Raw genomic sequence first — 14,903 nt, 5'->3', positions numbered from 1 at the left:
GCAGACAAGTTGGAGCCTATCCCGGCTGACTATGGGCGAGAGGCGGGGTACACCCTGGACACGTCGCCAGGTCATCGCAGGGCTGACACATAGACAAACAACCATTCACACTCACATTCACACCTACGCTCAATTTAGAGCCACCAATTAGCCTAACCTGCATGTCTTTGGACTGTGGGGGAAACCGGAGGAAACCCACGCAGACACAGGGAGAACATGCAAACTCCGCACAGAAAGGCCCTCGCCAGCCACGGGGCTCGAACCCAGAACCTTCTTGCTGTGAGGCGACAGTAACTACACCACCTGTGGTTAAACATACAGGCCCCCCCAAAAAAAAAAAAAAAAACACAAAGACAGATTCAAATAATTTATTTTATGTGAGATGTGAGGACAGAACATCACAGCTCATAGCCAAAATATTGCCTTTTTATTGAAGTCATAAATACAGTGTGCTACATATTCTTGTTTCCTTCCCTTAGTTGGTATTATTGCACTTAACTAGCTAACTTACTTACAATATGTCATTATTATTATTATTATTATTATTATTATCCCCCCGGCATATAATGCGGGGTGATGTAGCTATCGCTCTGTCCGTCTGTCTGTCCATCTGTAAACATTTTAGTTTCCGGAGCATAACTCAAAAACTGCTAGGAATTTTTCTTCACAAAACCTGACAGTTATGTTAAGTGACTAGAGGAGTTGTGCCTTTTGACATTTTGGGATTTCTGTGATTTTTATTTTTTCCGTATTTCCATGGTAACCAATTCAACTTCGGAAAATTTGGAGTGGGGTCCGGGGGGGATATGTCATCTCCTGATGAGTCTTGCATTATGTTAGCTACCACATTTTTGTTGTTGTTGTTGTTGTTGTTTAGTCAGTTCTGATTTCAAGCAAGCAAAACATGAGATCTGGAGCTTTTGCTTGTTTTTGCTTTTGGGCTAGCTCATGAACTTCTCATTAGTCCACTCCTGTGGTTACATCACTTGAAACTGGGCACCCAAGTGATCCACTGGTAAAGCATTCACCATTAGGAGAGTGTGTGCTTAAAATCCCAGCAATGCCACAATCATTCATGGCTGGGAGTCTGACAGAGAATTCTTGGCCATGCTCTCTGGGTAAGGAGAATAGTATTACTCCTGACAATCAGAATGACTCTGGCCAACCGTGGGCATCTGTTAGCTCATTTATCCAGAAAAGAGCAGTTCACCCTCTCTTCCATGTACTTCCAGCTACCATGTGATACTGCATAAGAAACTGTTCAGAAAGATGTGGCTGGCTGGATTCACACGTGTCAGAGGAAGAACATGTTGACCTTCGACCTAACAAGTTAGTAGGCATCATAAGATAAGGAGAACAAGCTAGTGAGATGAAATTGGGGAGAAACTGTTTTAAAATCTAAAAGAAACAGATAGAATATGCTAAAAAAAAATCAGGCTTCGTGAAACATCTCATCATCTGTAGCCCCTTTATCCTGTTCTACAGGGTCGCAGGCAAGCTGGAGCCTATCCCAGCTGACTACGGGCGAAAGGTGGGGTACACCCTGGACAAGTCGCCAGGTCATCACAGGGCTGACACATAGAACCATTCACACCTACGGTCAATTTAGAGTCACCAGTTAACCTAACCTGCATGTCTTTGGACTGTGGGGGAAACCGGAGCACCCGGAGGAAACCCACGCGGACACGGGGAGAACATGCAAACTCCGCACAGAAAGGCCCTCGCCGGCCCCGGGGCTCGAACCCAGGACCTTCTTGCTGTGAGGTGACAGCGCTAACCACTACACCACCGTACCACCCTTCGTGAAACATATGAAAATAATATAAAGTAATTTGATTCCAAAGTAGAGAAAGAAAAAATCCCAAGTTTGATAAGACTGCCAAATAAATGTACCATGTAGAAAAAAAAATGTAAAATTGTCATGCCAGTGGCTTACATTTCCAAGACCACTATTATAATATCTATTTTTTTGAGTGCTGTCAAGCGATTAAAATATTTAATCGCGATTAATGTCGCGACTGTCATAGTTAACTCGCGATTAATCGCAATTTAATCGCACATTTTTGTCACATGAAAAACCATTGTAATTCTCTTATCAGCATAAAAAAGTGAATGCGCTTGCTCACCGTTCGAACTACGGGGGTACTCGGGGGATCCGAGATCCCCTGAAACAGACATGAGATCCCTTGAAAACATGATTTGGGAAAGGTTGGGGGGTCTCTAAAATATTGGCAAAATGATGTTTATTGACATAGCAATCGTGTGTAACGGGAAGCATTTGCATATCCGAAGTGAGCGCGCGATGGAGAGCCGCGCTCTGAGACAAGCGCAAGCACCCCCCCAAGGGAAAATAAAGGACCCCCCCGAAAATATCGGCATAGTTCGATATTAGTAATAGTTCGATACTATCGGCATAGTATCGTGTTACTGCAGAGCATAACACGTCTTGTCACAGCCACTGCAAAGTGGGGCTGGAGCCGCCAATGGGAAAACAAAACCTAAAGCCGAGCACCGTGGCTCTTCGGGGGAGGGCAGAAGACTCTGGCTGTGCGGGGCGTGGCATCATGTCACAGAGCGTTAATCTCGCGATAAAAAAATTATCGCCGTTAAAATTGAGTCAAGTTAACGCGTTAATAACGCGACATTTTTGACAGCACTAATTTTTTTACTAACAAGAGTATTCTATGACTAGTGTGATATTAAGCTATGGTCACACTACAGCTCGCAATGCTTTGCGATGGGTTACCAGTGAAAATGAAGCGTTTTGGTGGTGATGCTTGGCGAAGGTTCCCTGAGCTTCAGGAAGTATTCCCAAACCCATTTACAAGGATTTACCGCTTAGTTTGCCAACAAAAACATCACCACCAAATTTCAATGCATGCACTGAAATTTTTCGTAACGTTTTTGGCTACTCATGAGGTGGAGACACACCAAAAAACAACTCGCGAAGCTTGGAGAACGTTCGCCGTGCATTGTACAATTGGTGGCGATGCTACTGATTTTTCATCGCCAAGTTTTCATCGCAAACCCATCATGAGCTGTAGTGTCAACAGGGCCTTAAACCAGAACATATAAAGGCAGTAATTTGTGTTTAATCTGTATTCTAATCTGCGTTCTCCAGGACATGTGTGAACCATGCTAGATATTAATATACAGGTGTACCGAGTTAAGCATCTCTGCATCCACAAGGCCAAATGCCTCAATGCAGCATTACTTCAACACTAAAACCACAACAATGACCAAGAAAAAAAGACCATTAGCCAAATGTGTTCCACCTGTCTGTCAACTTGAACTCGCAAAACGCTTTTAGAGCCCCCACCAGTCGCCTCGTCCTGCTCTTTTGAATCTGACAGGCTTTGATGTGTCAGCGTGCAGGCAGGCATGTGATGGAGAAAAAAAAAGCAGTTCAAACCCTGGTGAGGACGGGCAACATAAATCTCAGCCAGGCCCCAATGATATTAATAGTGCCTGTAGTGATATTAAGGCAGAAAGAGCACATGTTGAATAAGCTTGTGTTAGAGTGGATATGAAGAGGTGTCAGTGTCACCTCCCTGTGCCTCTATTCCGTGCGTCTTTGAAGGTCTTCTTTCTATCTGAATAGCTTTCTCTGTCTGACTGATGATATCCCACACAGCTTGTCTGACAAAAAGACAGACATCCGGATCTGAACATGCCTAACCTCTTCATGGTGAATTGGTCACAATTATTATCTGTACCCTCTCTGTTTTGGATTTATGCCCAGTCCATAGCAAAGCAAACACAGGGAAAGGAGGAAATGAGAATAAATCTGCTGTCACCAATTAGCCTAAACATTTGCCTTTGGCATGGCCATTCGTGCATGCTGTGTCAGTTGTCTTCCTCCGTCAGAATCAGACCCTCCAGGGACAAATCCTAATAGAGAGAAAAGACTCGTTTTGGCATGCTGAGCCACACTAATGCCAGGCCAGACATTTGGATGCAGCAGCAGCAGCAGCACCTTAGCAGAATGGTGCAATGGAGAGCAATAGGCAGAATCAGATGTAAGCCTCTCAAAAACACACCCAAACACACGACTGGTCCATATGGCATTCTAGGTCTACAACTGGCCAGGACGGATGTTTCCATTTCTGTTAGCAGAGTGTCTGTGGGCTACTGCAGTGCTCATGCTTACTGGAGTGCTTTTAATTCCCCGCTACCATCAGTTCAGGTCAATACACTGGTATCTATTCCAGTCTCTCTGATTGGACTGAGAACAATATCAGGTAGTAACACTGGCTTCAATTTCCCAGTAAAGCAGGACGGTAGGAGTTGTGAGGAAAGACAGCATTTCATTTTGATTCTCTCCGTGTTCTGTACTCATTGTTAGGAAACATGGCATGTTTTTTCTTCATGAGCATAACAATGTCATACAAATCTTCTTTTTTTAATAATCCCTCGTCCTGTGCCATGGAGTGGTTAATGAACAATTAATGGTGTAAAAATAAAGGGTACTAAAGAGCTTTTTCTGATGCTGGGATGTCTGTATTTTTCTCTGCAGCTGGTTTCAGTAGCAATGCTCATCCCCTAGTCGCTATCTCGAGAGTAAATAATTTATTCCACAACCTACAGTATGCTGCTACACGCTGAATATAAAACATACCCATGTCCTACTGCAGCCCTCTTGATCCAAATTTAAGGCGGGAACGCACTTCCAAGGTCAATTAAGACTGCTAAGCATTCAGATCTGAGGTGATATTAATATTCCTGCATTATAATTTGTAAATCTTGCATCATAAACAGGACAAGATGCTCAGGAAAATCAAAAGTTTGCATCAGTAAGAGCTGCTGTACTGATATTACAGCCCAAACAGTGGATCTTCTCGAGGCTGCTGGAGGAAGAATATGGTGGAGATAGTCCTCTCCCCAGAGGCGTGCTTGCGTGAGTATGAAGTGCAGTGTTAATTAAGGTAACACGCATCACAGCTGTTGCTCTGCGCTGGTGTGATGGAGAGAACGGCCCATCTAAGGGCTAATGAGGTATCTGCAGTTCAGATCACACCACCATTTAGAACGTCTTCAAAAGGAGTTAGCATCATTTGGTAATCATAGCCCTGATTAAAAGTTTGGTAAGGACGATCCATCTGTCCGTTCATTATTAGAAAAAATAAAAAGGCGCGTACTATAAAGGGTTGGCAACAGATTTGAAACATGTTAAAATTCCTTGATGAAGATGCAAGCACAAAAAAGGCATATGATTGTGGCATTATATATTATCTGTGAAAAACGGCATAATTGTAAATCCATTATCAAAGAGTGTGATTACTGTGGACAATCTGCTGCGCTGTCCAATCAAATCAGCTCCTCCTATTCCTTTACAAACCTGTGCTTAGTGCAGGAACATTCTCATAATGATATATGATTAGATTTCACTTACATATTTCACACTGATAATTTCAGGCACAGAAATGATGAACCGACTGACATCATTTACAAAAAAAAAGATTTTTTTTTGTCTTCGCCATCACCGAAATACATCAATATTTTAATGCCAGTGTCAGAAGCCATGAGACTTGAATTTTTCATCTTAAAAGCCAACAGTGCAAAAGCCACAACTGTAAGAAAGAAAGAAAGAATATCAGTTGCGATTTTAATGATTCTATGATTTATATGATGTTCTTTCATTAATTATGTCAATTGATTCAAATTTTACAGCTTAGTTCTTGGTTTTTATTTGTTAGAAAGAAAATAATCCAGTCCCGCTTTCAAGAAGGCATGTAAAATCTGCATTTGAAGTCAATAAAACAGAACTGTGGCATTGTGTTTGCTCAAAGAGGTCTCAGCAGGTGCAAACACAATTGCAATTCTTGACTACAGAACATCCGTGTGTCAGCGGATTTCCACGATCACACTGTGTGTTGCACCAGTGCACCCACTTCAGCCCAGATGTATTCATTTCTCATCACAAAAATAGAAACTTAACCAAAACACTGGCTCATGCCCAACCACAGTAGCAATACACTGGTGTTATACTAACAAAATACACTTTCACCTGAATAAAATTCAAGCCTTTACCAAATGCACTAGCTTTAGTGCCATTTGTGAATAGTACCAACTTTCTTCTTCTTTTTATTTATTTATTTTTTCACTTTCTATAGCCAAGACTTTTTCAGAGCAGGAGCTAAAACAAATTCCTAGAATCTTTTCAATGCATGAACTCTAAATGACATCGTTTTAATTAATATTCCCATATATACTATTAAACTAATTTCCAAAGTTTTGTGCAAACATGTGCAGCTTTGTCTATTAGTCCTATACGGGCGGCACGGTGGTGTAGTGGTTAGCACGGTTGCCTCACAGCAAGAAGGTTCTGGGTTTGAACCCAGCGGCCGGCAAGAGCCTTTCTGTGTGGAGTTTGTATGTTGTCTGCGTGGGTTTCCTCCGGGTGCTCCGGTTTCCCCCAAAAGACATGCAGTTAGGTTGACATGGAGTGGCCTTGGGCTGAGGTGCCCTTGAGCGAGGCACCTAACCCCTGACTGCTCCCCGGGCGCTCTGGTGTGGCTGCCCACTGCTCTGGGTGTGCGTGTGTTCACTGCTTCAGATGGGTTAAATGCAGAGGATGAATTTCATTGTGTTTGAAGTGTGCATGTGACGAATAAAAGTTTCTTCTTCTTCTAAATAATAAGACAGCAATATCTGCATGTGAAATCAGATAATTATAGCAGAATTAAATAGCCTCGGTTTGATTAGGACTCCGCTGGAAGACTGGATTATGAACAACTGGAAAGGTTAGATCCAACATTCATTGAGTTTAAGCAGGTCTCTTACCCCATATGGCTCGCATAGCATGTGACATTATCAGCCATTTAATTGGAAGCAAGGACTGATCTGCACTGAGGATTAATCCGGAGACGTATTACAGCTTGTCAAACAACAGGGGCCGTTTTCAATTAACACGACTGTAATTACCAATGCTGGAGCTAGATGGTTAGCATGGTTTATGAATAACAGAGAGATGTGGGGCAAGCAGTTTTATCTGCAGCATGCACTACAATCCACAATACAGCGCCACGGCATTCTCACATACTGATTAATGCTATGTTACATAATGATGCGACAGCTGTAACATTTAGCAAAACAGGTGGTGCTATGATGGCAATAGCAGTGTTGTATAAAGGCACTTCAGCACCATATCAAACCTCAATTCAGTGTAATGTGAAATGGGACAAAACAAAAAAACGCTGGCTATGTGGGTTGCAATTAAGAAAAGCAGCAGAATAGGAAGTCGGATTAATTTTTCCAGGACAGCATAAAGAACTCTTGGCAGAGCAAATGCCGTCGCACTGTTATTCTACAGGAGTGATTGAACAACAACAATAAGACGCACATGGATGCATGGTTTTACCAGAGTGCTGTAGGAATAAGGAGTTTGAGTGATAAGGAAATTGACCTTGGCCTTGGATAAACAGTTGACCTTGGCAGCTGGCCAGACTCAGCTCGTCTCCTGGGTGGTAGTACATTGGTGAAAGGACCTGGGTGAACATGGACTAAAATAAGCCTCCATCCATGTCTCTTTCTCTCTCTCTCTCTCTCTCTCTTTCTAACTCTGTCTCCTCCTCAATGCAGCTCCTCTGGAGGCTGACTATTAATAGCAGGGCAATGCAGGAAAGCTTGGCCTGGTTCAGAATGTCTCTGAGGCAGACACTGAGAGAAGCTTGTTTGCAGTTCTACAGTTCACATACCCTGCCATTAGAGACAGCTCATCTGTGTCGCACTCCCATTGGCCCACAGGATTGTCCAAAGATGGCTACTTTGATCAGTGTATGAGGATGACAGTGCAAAATAAAAAAAAAAACAGTGACATTAAAAAAAAAGGGACAGCACTGAACACAAAACAACACGAGTAGTCCAAAAGCACATCAATACATCGCACATCAAGCCATCATAGTGTCTGACTACGTGACCAGTTCATCTTGAGAGGAAATAAAATATGGAATTAAGCCTATGGCCCTGTCCACACGGCAACGGATTCAGGTGAATCCGATACAATTGTTTATCGTTTCGGCCTGGCGTCCACACGGCACCGGCGTTTTGGGTGCCCAAAATGCAATCTTTTGAGAACGGGTTCCAGAGTGGAAAGATCTGGCAACGTTGCCGTTGCGAAGTCGTCTGGATGAGTAGAATGGATTTGTTTACGATGACGTCACAACCACATGACTGTGAGTGCTTCACGCCGGGTAGAAGTGTAACGAACTCGATGCGAGTTGTCAACAAATCCTATAACTTGGTTCATGAAACGCGCTTACAAAATATTTTCACTGAGAATATTTATTGTGTAATGGTACAAAGTGAGAGAGAGAGAGAGAGAGAGAGAGAGAGAGAGAGAGTAGCCCTTAGGGCAGAGTCAATCCCGCCAGCAAAAATAGGGAAAAAAAAGGAGCGATCTCACCTCTTCAGATGTTGGTTTAAGTCCTACAATACATTCCTCAAAAAGGGCGTAGAAGAACAAATTAATCCATCAACGTGTAGCATTCAATTTATTCCGGACCATTAAAGACGCCGCCTTCCGCGTAGAATCATACGTCATCCTCACCGCCATATTGGATGGGTCAAAGCGGAGAATAAAGATGCCTCATTCATGTGCTGCGTTTAACTGTACCAACAGGTTTACCGTCCAAACGAGATCACATGGGATTACCTTTCACAGGTGAGACTGGAAAAATACTTTTCATTGTATTTGGTCATTATAATGTAATTTTACGAACAGATTTTTCTGACTTTGTGACTAATATGAAGTCTCGCGCACAATAGTTTATGCGCATGCGTCCTTACTTCTTCTATTGTTCTGGTGTCTCCGAAGGGACCGTCTTACAGCGCCCCTAGAGGTGTGGCATGTGTATTGCATCATTTTCAGCAAGCATTGCGTTGCCATATGGACCTGATATTTTACTGATCGTTGCCCATGTGGACGCGATATTTTTTTAAATAACATCTCGTTGCCGTTGTCGTGTGGATGTAGCCTATGTAAACTACCGATACTCACAAGTGATCACGTCTTTTCATTCAGAAATGGTCCTCAACTGCCAGTGCTTAAGTGACTATCACACAAGGCCAGGCATGAGGGAACATAATGCTATAGTACTGTGGCTAATGATGGAGTTCTATCCACAGAGAGCAGAGACTAGCTGAAAATACATGGTCAATGGAGGAAAAAAAATTTATGCCTCCTAGCATTACTGTCCAGTGGCTTCGTACTGGATTGTGAATTGTTATTCAAGCATTTGAGGAAGGATCTAGCATTTGGACTAGAATCATGCAGCTTAAAGTTTATTGCTTTTAGCTTTCCCCATCCCCTTTATATTTATGTGTCTAAGTAGCTGTAAGGAGAGAAATAGCGAGGGAGAGAGCATGTGAATGAGTGTGAGTGAGGGTGGAGGGGTGTGATTTTTCTTCCAATTAGTGTCACAGGTGAAGAGAAAGAAGGCTAGAGTGAATAATGATTCCCAGTGTGCGTGGAGGATAATTTCTCCCAGTGTTTTATTGTAGTGATCCAACCAAAATGAAAGAGTGCTGGCAAAGACATAAAAGAGAGAGTATAAAACAGGAAAAATGTGTGTGTGGGGAGGGTTTATATATATATATATATATATATATATATATATATATATATATATATATATATATATATATATATATATATATATATATGGGGCGGCACAGTGGTGTAGTGGTTAGCGCTGTTGCCTCACAGCAAGAAGGTCCGGGTTCGAGCCCCGTGGCCGGCGAGGGCCTTTCTGTGCGGAGTTTGCATGTTCTCCCTGTGTCTGCATGGGTTTCCTCCGGGTGCTCCGGTTTCCCCCACAATCCAAAGACATGCAGGTTAGGTTAACTGGTGACTCTAAATTGACCGTGAGTGTGAATGGTTGTCTGTGTGTCAGCCCTGTGATGACCTGGCGACTTGTCCAGGGTGTACCCCGCCTTTTGCCCGTAGTCAACTGGGATAGGCTCCAGCTTGCCTGCAACCCTGTAGAAGGATAAAGCGGCTAGAGATAATGAGATGAGATGATATATATATATATATATATATATATATATATATAAAATGTGTGTGTGTGTGTCTCAGGATTCCAGTACATTCCTGTGATTTTTTTTTTTTTTGTGCACTCTCATAGTCTTTATAAATCTCAGCCTGCTTGTTCGAGGCACTGATTAATCAGATACCCTGACAGGTTATATCAAGAAATCCTGTGTGAATAAATCACAGAGGCACCTCTTCCTGAAGTATGTCTTTTTCAAATTTCAGCTTCCTTCATACTCTTACTCTCAAACTCACATAAACATCTATATCAACCTAAAGAGTAACTAGAAATCTTGTCATTTTACTACTATCAACACACTGCAGTTAATGATAATCTGTCAACTTATAGTCAGTAAATCTACCCAGGTCCCAGCGTCATGAATTCTATTTTGTTGCCATGGTTACTTATCACGTTCAACTGTTGCACATTTTGCCTTTTGCTCTTGAACTCATTTCAAAGTCTTGCCATCACCCCAGTAAGTATGCTTGTGTATTGAACTGGGGTGGGTTTCCCAAAAGCCTCTTAACGCTAAGAGCATCTTAACTAGGAGAGAGAGTGTTCATTGTGATGCTCGCTCTACCATTTAATGATCATCTTTGTGTTGTGATGCTTTTGGGAAACCCACCCCTGGATGGTTTGAATGTTGTACACTACCAGCTAACTATAACATTTATATAGGCATATCAGGTGAAAATTCAAATTCAATCCAAATTGCTTGAATCTGCTCTCACTGAATTCAGAATTAAATGCAGAACAACATATTTTTTACACAATTAAAATATGTTTATCCGTTCTTGAGATATTACAAATCAAAGATAAAAAAAAAGGCTTCATTTTTAGAAAATTGATGTCATATTCTGTATGAGGATCACATGGTCCAAAATGGGCATAATTAACAAATGAGATCAAATGTTTTTTTAATTAATAACTTTTCTATTTTTAAAATATTTACATGGAAATTGGCAGGCACATAGATGATTGTATACTGAATACAAAGTTTGAAAAATTAGTAAAAACACATTATGCAAATTTATATTAATTATGCTAATTATATAAAATGCTAAATCCATACACTGAGTAAAAAAGCAATAAAAGATTCTTTCAAATATCCTCTTTGTGCTCTGTAGGCCTTTGTATTTCTCAAAAGTAGAGCCTACTAGTGTTTATATTGAAGAATATAGATGATAATACTCACAGCTTTCAAGGCTAACCTAAAAATAAATGCATGATCCACATCCAACAAACAATTCCAGTTAATTGAATTGAAATTGACACTCGCGTTTCTGACTTCTGTTTTGTTAAAATCTCATTCCGACCACTAAGGCTGCTGGGCCATAGAAGGTTCACGCTGCACGCTACACGTTCACGTGAAGAACCGGACCCTGGGCCATTAAACTTCATGCTTGGATGTTCACGTGTTGCGTCTGTTCTACTTTGACCGAGTAACCAACAATATGGACTCTTCGGATGACGATAAAACAATGATATCAAAATCAAAACGATAGCCCAGTGCTTTTTGACGGCACACGCCCGAAGACTATAACACATACCTGTCGGTGATTTCACACGCTCATTCAAGTCCTCCCAAACTTGTGCCTTCTGGTCCCTGTCTTTATAATCCACCACACGCGGATCCCATAGCAGGGGCCTTTCTCGAACAAACTCGATCAACTTTTCTCGGTAGTCGTCCATTTTATCTCCCTAGACCCGTTCTGATTGGCTGGCGCGGCGGTGACCTTGGGGTCGTGCATGCATTGACTGGAATTTCCATCTTCACGCCTAGAAAAAAGTGTGCATGTTCATTTCTCGCTTCACGCGTGAAGTGTGCAGCGTGCAGCGTGAACGCCGTTCTATGGCCCAGAGCAAGTCATGCTACGTTTGTCCACTTTTCTTTACACGCGTGTAGCGTGCAGCATGCAGCGTGCAGCGTGAACCTTCTATGGCCCAGCTGCCCAAGATCTCAATATGTTTCATCAAAACAACTCCAGTTATATTCTAAAATAGTTTTTATTTACAGGAATCAGTTTGATTTGAAAAATTAAGTAGGTAAAGCTATGAAAACTCACTTCAAAGTTTCCCGTGAATCATAACATCAAAACTAGCTGACAGAAAATTTTGCTGAATCCTTCATCAGAAACTGTAAGCGCGAGAGAACATCCTTATAAAAGTTATCTGATTGATATTCATGAGAAATCCAGCTGGAAACCGATCAGAAGGGAGAGAGAGCCTGACCGCTTTCCTGTGACTCAAAAAGCACTAGCAGTTTCCCGACGTCTCGTGAGCAGAGTTTTTACTCTGTTGTACCAACTTCAACCTGCCGTTACTTCCAAAGTACTGAACAGATCTTAATGACATAAATTTCTTTGGAAAGCAGAAATTATACACTTTTAATGATAGCATTCACAACAGAAAATATTCAAAAGTGAAGTAATGACAGATTTGGAAACTTAAATGAGCGTCTACATGCACAATTTTCACAGCACGACCAATGAGCATCTGATACGCCTAATTTATAGGACTGTGTCTTAGGCCAAGTTTACATTAGACCGTATCTGTCTCGTTTTCTTCGCGGATGCACTGTCCGTTTACATTAAAACGCCTGGAAACGCCGGGAAACGGGAATCCGCCAGGGTCCACGTATTCAATCCAGATCGTGTCTGGTCCGGTGCTGTGTGAACATTGAGAATACGCGGATACGCGGATACGCTGTGCTGAGCTCTAGCTGGCGTCGTCATTGGACAACGTCACTGTGACATCCACCTTCCTGATTCGCTGGCGTTGGTCATGTGACGCGACTGCTGAAAAACGGCGCGGACTTCCGCCTTGTATCACCTTTCATTAAAGAGTATAAAAGTATGAAAATACTGCAAATACTGATGCAAATACTGCCCATTGTGTAGTTATGATTGTCTTTAGGCTTGCCATCCTTCCACTTGCAAGTGGTAAGTGATATGCACTGGGATCACACACACAGCGGCTCAGTCCCGAATCACTGCTCGTGCGCTATACTCGTGCGCTCTGTGAGCTGCGCAGGGCCGGAGTGCGCACCCTCCAGAGGGCACTCGCTGTTCAGGGCGGAGTGATTTGGAGCGCAGGATGCCTGCGGAGCCGAGCGTATCCGTGTATTGGTGTTGCTGTGTGCAGGCGAATCGTGTATTGGTGTTGCTGTGTGCACACTAATCGTTTTAAAAACGTTAATCTGATGATCCGCTGATACGGTCTAATGTAAACCCCACCTTAGGAAAGCACTGGTTCCAATAACTCTTCTGTGTCTATATCATTACACACACAATTATTCACCAAAACAGCTCACCAAATATTGTGAACCCAGGAGAATTGTAAACTACAGTATATGACTAAAAGTTTGTGGACATGGTCATATTGGGATCTCTCTCATTCATCTCATTATCTCTAGCCGCTTTATCCTTCTACAGGGTCGCAGGCAAGCTGGAGCCTATCCCAGCTGACTACGGGCGAAAGGCGGGGTACACCCTGGACAAGTCGCCAGGTCATCACAGGGCTGACACATAGACACAGACAACCATTCACACCTACGGTCAATTTAGAGTCACCAGTTAACCTAACCTGCATGTCTTTGGACTGTGGGGGAAACCGGAGCACCCGGAGGAAACCCACGCGGACACGGGGAGAACATGCAAACTCCGCACAGAAAGGCCCTCGCCGACCCCGGGGCTCGAACCCAGGACCTTCTTGCTGTGAGGCGACAGCGCTAACCACTCCACCACCGTGCCGCCCATCATATTGGGATTATATTTGGAAAAGACCCATATGTGGGTCTTCACCAAACTGTTGCCACAAAGTTGAAAGCGCACATTTGTGAAGCATGCCTTTGCGTCCTGTACTATTACAATTTCCTTTCAGTGGATCTAAGTTTTCCTTAGTTCTGTATCTCCTTGAAAAGGGCCATGGCTATATTTAGTCAGCAATCCACATTTAGACAGTTATTTGAACCATTTGAGTAGTTTGTTTCACAAGCTTTTTGAGAATTATAACTCAGGGAAAGATCCAAGCAAATAACTCATTACTGGAACAAAAGGTAAGCTCAGCCACAACTGCACCATAACCTTTAGCGCCTAGTCACTAAAAGTGGGTGGAATTAACCCATAATAAACTGCTTAATACCTAACAACCTGTGTTTTCTCTCCCTCTCTCTCTCCCCCTCCCCCCAGATCTATCCCTCTGAGTTACATGTCGGTCCTGGGATCGAGATGCCGACCTCTTCTGCTCCTCGGACCTGCCTGATCCATCCTGGTGCCCTGTGTCTGGTTGGAGTCTCATCGCATCGCTCCTGTGGAGGGCGGCCCCATGAGGACAGTCGAAAGTCACACCTGGAGGACGCTCTGGACACTTACAGTAATGCTTTTATGGCTGAGGACTACAGTTGACTTGCTAACTTTAGGACTGCAGTTGTCATGAACAGTTTTGCACTCAAGTTTCCATCAATGAAGAGTTATAACATCAACGAAACTGACTTCTTGTTAAAACTGTTAATGTTATAGTCATGTTGTCTGTTGTTGCCCAAATGAGGATGGGTTCCCTTTTGAGTCTGGTTCCTCTCGAGGTTTCTTCCTCATGTCGTCTGAGGGAGTTTTTCCTTGCCACCGTCGCCACAGGCTTGCTCATTGGGGATAGATTAGGGATAAAATTAGCTCATGTTTTAAGTCGTTCAAATTGTGTAAAGCTGCTTTGCGACAATGTTTATTGTTAAAAGTGCTATACAAATAAACTTGACTTGACTTAATGCCTCGTCTCATCTTAGTAAAACACTACAAGTAGAGGTTTCATGCAAAGATGATATGAGCTCAAATCTCAGTCAGCCTTGATAATGTCCTCCAAGCTAGTAGGTGT

At 42.7% G+C, this 14,903-nt stretch overlaps 1 protein-coding gene across 1 annotated transcript in view; it reads right to left on the bottom strand.

The window, feature by feature from the left end:
- rtn4rl1b (reticulon 4 receptor-like 1b) overlaps positions 1 to 14,903 on the bottom strand; it is a 377,201-nt gene that overhangs the window by 280,997 nt on the left and 81,301 nt on the right. The window lies entirely within an intron of this gene.

Source organism: Neoarius graeffei, chromosome 17 (assembly GCF_027579695.1).
Source record: "Neoarius graeffei isolate fNeoGra1 chromosome 17, fNeoGra1.pri, whole genome shotgun sequence".
In the NCBI taxonomy this organism is placed as follows: Eukaryota; Metazoa; Chordata; class Actinopteri; order Siluriformes; family Ariidae; genus Neoarius; species Neoarius graeffei.
The sequence above is the reverse complement of the archived record's forward strand: the minus strand, read 5'-3'. Positions and strand labels throughout refer to the sequence as shown.